Genomic DNA, 7,107 nt, shown 5'->3' on the forward strand with positions numbered 1-7,107 from the left:
ATCAGTGTTGTGTTCACCTGAGCCAAAGACTAGCTTGTTCGTCATCCGTCCATCAACAATTTCTAAAAAAAAATCTTCCTTCTTCAAAACTACTGGGCAGATTTACACCAAACTTTGCAGGAATTATCCTTGGGTGGCCCCTTTCAAAATTGCCCAAAGAATTAAAATCCATGCAGAAGTGTGGTTGCCATGGCAACTGAAAGGAAAGTCTTTAAAAATCTTCTAAGAAACGGTCTGCCGGATTTTAAATATATTTTGTAAAAATGATACCTAGGTGACCATCTACCAAAATTGCTCAAGCCATTCAATTTCGGTAAAAAAACATGGCTGCCAGGGGGCGGGGCTTATTTTCCCTATACTCCACCTCTGATAATTCATGTGGGGAAGTTGGCAGTTACTTGCGGAGAACAGGTTTGTACTGGTACAGAATCCAGGAACACTGGTTAGGTTAACTGCCTGCCGTTATATAACTGAAATACTGTTGAAAAATGGCGTTAAACCCAAAACAAACAAACAAACATTATTTTTTCCCTATATGGCTGTATTGTAAATTTTCAAAAATGTCTGAAACCTGAAGGCCTAGCTAAGATATATTTGGCTTGTTGCATTGCCTAATGGACTTCTACCAGATTGTGATCCTAAGGAAAATATTGGCCCACCCCGTGGTCCCTTCTATAGAAAAAACATGAAAAAAACCACTGAAACCGTGAGACACAGCTTACATATTTTACATGTGAAATTGTCTAGTGGACCTTTACCAAAATTGTTCAAAATATGACCCAGGGGCTATTAAAAGCCCCGTCCCGGGGGTCAGTTGGTGTTACTTGGACATACACGAAAAAGGTTAAAAAAAATAATCATAATTCATAGGTTGTTTAATTATAATTAGCAGCGGACCCACCCTGAATAATTGACACAAATCAGGCCCGTAGGAAGCAGTTTTAGATTGGGGACACAGCCTTTATGTTTTCATAACTATTGGTGGGGTAGGGTTGGGGGACAGCAAGACCTTTCGTAAATTTTAGAAAATTGTCAATTTTGGCTAGGATATGGTGTCTGTTTCTGGCGGCCATATTTTTACCAAAAAAAAACACCGAGACATCATTTCTACAAACTAAATTATAATACTAGTTAAGCAAAGGTTGAGCGATTTAGGGCCATTATGGCCCTCTTGTTAAAGAAATTATTTTAAGTTTTGTCGAGCCCGCTTGCGGATGCGAAGACTTAGTTGTCCAAATGGCTGTTCGGTGTATGTGCGTCCGTCCGGACCATAACTTTGATCAGTATGAAGCAATCTTGTTTATACATGTATTAGGCATGAATGTTACCCTCAGTGAGTGTCATGCGCAAACCACAGGTTCTTATCTCAAAGGTCAAGGTCACAGTTGGAGATCTAAGGTCATGTCGGATCTTGTCCGGTCCATAACTTTTGACATGCATTGATGAATCTTGTTTATATTTGGCAAGAATGTTTAACTCGATGAGATGGAGTGTTCATGTGGAAACTCCAGGCTCCTATCTCAAAGGTCAATGTCACAGTTTGGGGCCAAACGTCATTTTAGAGCTTGTCCAGGTCATAACTTTGATAAGTTTGGATCAATCTTGTTTATATTTGGCATGAATGTTAACCTCAGTGAAACAGAGTGTCGTGCGCAAACCCCAGGTTCTTGGGGCCCTATCTCACAGGTTAAGGTCACACTTAGCAGTCAAAGGTCATTTTAGAGCTTTTCTGGGCTGTAACTTTGCCATGCATAAAGCAATCTTTTTATTTGGCATACTGAATGTTTCGTGCAACTCCGGTCCTTTTGGCAGCTGGCGGGCTCGACATGTTGCCCTTGGGCATCTAGTTGTATTATGTATGCGGGTATATAGTCTAACACCTGTGTTTTCTGAAAATAATGTCCGGTTGATATGCAGAGGTGCCAGTGAAAAGTTTTGAATATCTTGACTGTTCCGCCTTTCCCGTCAAAGAACAAATGAAGACTTTTTGCTCATTGCTGGTTTCAAGTCAGTAACTGATAAAAGCTTAGAACTACAGTGGTCAGACTTAGTAGGATGATTACCCGCGGTCATAGATGACCACTGGGGGTCAGAATGACATTGAGACTGAAAACAGTTCCTATATTAACAAGTGGAATTTGCTTAAAGTAAGCCTCCATTTTTTGAAGGTCAAGGTCAAAATGGCAGTCAATAATAGAGAATGCTCGTACTTTATTGCATAATTAGCTGTGGTCAGTTGTGAAGTAAAGTCGGTCACATTGAACTTTATTTCAACATAAGTTTGGGTCTACAATAGTAGTGTAGCATTACAGTGTTTCGCGAGTCAGCAGGTGAAAGGCGAGTGAAGGTCACACTGGTCTCCACTCGATAACTGACTTGCTGCCTCTAAACTTACTTGTGGTCAGTAAATGACCTACATTATTTTATTGGCCAGTAGGTTACCGGTAAGTTTAAACTGACCTTAATACAGAAAATTGTTTCTGCGTAAGGTAGTGAATCTGTAATGGTGCTCAGTAATTTCTTTTTGATTTCATATTGTCGTGGGCTGTTCGACATTCTTTGGACCTCAACGGGCACATAGCTTTCCATAAAATCCGGATAATACCGAAGTGCATAGTTTGCTGATTGCCGTTGCAAGTCTACTACCCTTAACAGCAACAAAATGGACAACAGACGACGATTTGTAGGTCAATGATCCAAGGTCAAGAGGAGCTTGAAACTGAAACAAAATTTCCGACTGATACCTGGAGCACATAAGATTATTGCCTGTGGTTAGGAGATAATCCTTATTTGTTATGGTCAAAGCGTCAAGGTACGTCAATGTTACAGTGCCCTTGAGAATGGAATGGTTTCTGATTAATTACTGGATAATGTTTGGGTCTGTGGTTTCCAAACGTAATAGGGTGATTGTGCATGGCCCCAGTTGTTTTTAGGTAATTAGGGGTAATGGAAGGATATAAGTATCTGATATTGAATGACAGCGATCTTAAATTCCATACGTCAAGTACCAAATTCTCAAGTGACTGACAAATTCCCGGGTTAAAATTTTAGACCTGTTTATACCTTCACTCTTCGCCGAAGTCAGTCTCAATTTGAGAGAAAACTTTCAGTGTTCACCATATCGCCTTTTTTTGTAGTCCACAAATGGGCACTATAATAAAGAAACTTCTACGCAGAATTATAATGCTCGAGAACGAAAACGGACAACATCGAATTAATGCCAGAACTGTTCCCACAATATTCGTAAGTCCTCTTGCTGGGATACCAACATCACAAGTCGAAGCTGTCTGTAATAATACCATCATCGAAACTCACATACTATCGAAGATTTAGCACCCATGGATTACACGGAATAAAAGCTAGAGTTTACCCTGCAGTCAGGAAAAGCGACGAGATACTATAGAAATGACCTTTCCTATTCCAAAGAGATTGCTCGAACTGTCACCTGTCTTTCAAGCATCCTTATATGTCCTAGATGACCGGAAGCAAGCCCCCGTTCAAGCTCCTCCGCAAGCCACATATTATTTATTAAAAAAAGAGAAGGAAAAAATACATCAGCTGGGTTAATCAAATGCTCTTACTAGTATTTTACAACTTTTCTATTTCTATGGTTTTTAGACAGTCCATACAGAAAATAGAAGAGGAAAAGGCGGAATATATGCTGGTACTATAAATCATGACCTGGGTCATTCAAAATTAAAGATAAAATTTATTTCAAAAATTACGGAAGCCTATTAGGGACATTTTGTCTTAGTTTTTATGCATAACCTCTTATGTATGACATATTTTGTGTTACGTATTACCTCTTAGGTGTTATATCTTGTGTTACGTATCAAAAGTTAGATTTGCCTAGTTTTCAATAGGGAAACAAAATTGGCGGACGTTAACGATTACTGCTTGTAGCACTTTACCCCTTTTGGAGACCACTAGAGCTAAAACTAGAAAAAAATGCTTGAAACGACCTATGCTATGAACAGCATGTTGGATCTTGATCAAACTTGGTCTGTACCACCATTATAAGGTCATTTCCAAATGTTTCAAAACGCGCAATGGTCCCCTTTTAGGGTCCTCTAGAGCTAAACACACGGAAATACCTTTAAACATTTTTTCATGGTCTTTTGTTGAATTTTCATTACACTTTGTAAGGGTCAAATTCAATAAAAAATACTAAATAGTACAAATAAATACATAAACTAGGGCAACTCACAATCGTCAGTAGCGTCTCAAACACGCGATATTTACTTTTTTATTTTTCAGTCGGTCTTTCAATTGTGTTATCCGCCATTGAAACCGATACGATAATATCAGAGTATTTTTGTGCGAAACGATGCGGTTCTGTCGGAGGTGTGTCGCTATTGGCCAATCAGAAATTGCGTTTAAAATACCTTATGAATTCTGTTCAATGGCGTAGCATTCAATTGAAAGACCGTGGAAAAATTTAAAACGCCAATATCGCGTGTTTGAGACGCTACTGACGATTGTGAGTTGCCCTAGTTTATGTATTTATTCATACTATTTAGTATTTTTTATTGAATTTGACCCTTGCTAGTCTGACAAACATATTTTAGTCCGTGATTTCGTACCGTTTCGTTGTGCCACATTTCTGTCTACCTGTAACTTACAGCAGAAAGGCACTCGTTTTCTGATAGATATTTCATAAATGGGAAGGGCTAGAGACTTGGGGTCGGTCTCATTTTGTAGCTAAATGTACACGTGAAATGGTGATAGGTAGTTTGTTTAACTGTCTAGAGAATTTATTTCACAACGGCCCGGGAAGTGAACCCACTGCTCGCAGGGTCGATTCTCGAGATTCTGGCCTTCAGTAGACATATGTATATTTTGAAGGGGGCTCATATTTCACTACATAGGTTTCATTTTGAACTCATTTAGGATGAAAACAAGCATATTTTTGTCCCAGGTCCGATACTGATGCCTGTGTGCAAGAGCTGATAAATAAGACTTTAGTAGGAATTCGCAGTTCGCGCCGCACTAAGGACTGAAGTTTTCTTCCAGCGTATTTATAACTTCACCAGTATTAAAAGCTATGTAACACCTTACACATACGTTTAAAAACAAAACATTTATCACTTCAGCGTTTAGTGTCCCTTTTTCAGCTAAGAATTTCGATGAAAATATTCTTAAAGCGTACTTGCGATTTTGCTACAAATCAATGTTCTGCGTAAACCTAAGTAAAATTTATATAAAACTTCTTTGAGGCGAAGGAATTGGTTCAGATGTCATAGAAGTGCCCCCTAACCAAATCTGTATCATATCTAATATTAATAGTACATTGTATCTTTATTTTGACAGATGCAATCAAAACTGAAATGATGAAATGAAAGATATTTTTATTATGTTAATAAGTGATTAAATCAAGCTTTTCTTCAACAAGTGTTAATAGCTCTTTATATAGCATCTTGTACATGTGTGGAAATTTGAACACTATAGGTTTGAGCAGTCTTATTAGACATTCTGAGTCTTGGCTATATATCTTCCTATGGGAACCACACATTTCACAGCATATATTGACATCTTCTTAGCGTACTTTCTTGCCAAAATCATACCGATCAAATACTTTGGTAACAAAGTACACTAGACCATGCGGAATGTAGATTCAAGTTAACAGAGCTATTCGGTCGAGCTTTATGAAAGAAAACTTTATAATTCCACATATCAGTAAAGGATTCAGTTCATGTTTCCCGCTTCACCTCTACCTTACGTGTATAATCTAAGAGGTAATAAATAATACGTAACGCATAATACATCAAACATAAAAGGTAATGCATAAGAACTAAGACAAAATGTCCCTAATAGGCTTCCGTAAAAAAAAAAAAATAGTGTGCGATGAATAGAGTTTCGGGGAGAAGTTGTTTGCTGACGATTAATTAAATTATGCTTAATGATTTAATCATTTTTGTTAATATGCATTTGAATGTTTCGTTCGACTTACTTAATCTAAGTTTTTAAATTTAATTTTACGCCGCAAACAAAATCTCTGCAATCACATCACCAGGGGACTTCTCTTATAGCGTGCATGCGGGAAAAGTAACCCGTTTCAGGTAGCATTTTTGTTTTTATCTTTTTAACTGCATATTTATAAGAACAAAGGCGTCGAAGACAGGAGGACGAGTGATTTCATCGGCACAAACAGGCTGTTGATTTTTTGTTGAATTGAAGCACATTGTCCTTACAATGTTTCATAGTTCATAGCATTAGCATTTAATGTACAGTCACAGTAAACAGTTGTACGAGGTGTGCTCAGATATGTCCAAGCAATTGCACTTTATTTCTGGACCTATTTTGTTGAAATTTGAAGATGTTTTATGTTTATTTCACTTTCATCCAGAAGGTCCTAGACCCATGTGGCATAAACAACAATATAGACAAATATGGCGACAAATCTTCAAATAATATTATCATAAAACAAATACATATCTAATGTCTCAATAATTGCAAGTCAATTACGACACTAAAGGTTACATTTATAGTACCATAAATTGAAATTGTACATGCATGTATAATATGAAATATGTATTTAAAAATGAAATATGGATTCTTGAAAAAAAAATCTTCATTTTGTATCCTAAACAGTTCATATTATTTTGTAATGTTATTTTAGACGTTATAAAAGTAAGCCTCATTTTATGTACGGATCTTTAATAGCAAGATCCGATCTATAGAGCCTTGTGGCAACGTTAAATGTCGCAACGCCGCTAAATGTCGCAACCACCGTTATATGTCGCAAGGTTGACGTTAAATGTCGCAACCACCGTCAAATATCACAAAATCGTCTGCCGCTAAATGTCGCACCTTTAACGTTAATGGGGTCAAGGGACAGTAAATTTGAAAACTCCACAACTCTGCGCTGATACCAATGCGAAAAAAATCATAAAAAATCCAATTTCGACAAATTCAAGGCAATTGTTAAGCGAATGTCTTGCATAGACATAGCACTTCATTATGTAACATTTTCAGTCTGCCGATTCTGTTGCTTCTATGATAAAAACGAGTAAAACGAAGGTTTCAGGACACTAAATTTTGAGACAAAAATGGCCCAAAATGCACACCTTGCGCGACCTGTACCGTATTATCTGCAAATGACTGACC

This window comes from Mercenaria mercenaria, chromosome 4 (genome assembly GCF_021730395.1).
Source record: "Mercenaria mercenaria strain notata chromosome 4, MADL_Memer_1, whole genome shotgun sequence".
NCBI lineage: Eukaryota > Metazoa > Mollusca > Bivalvia > Venerida > Veneridae > Mercenaria > Mercenaria mercenaria.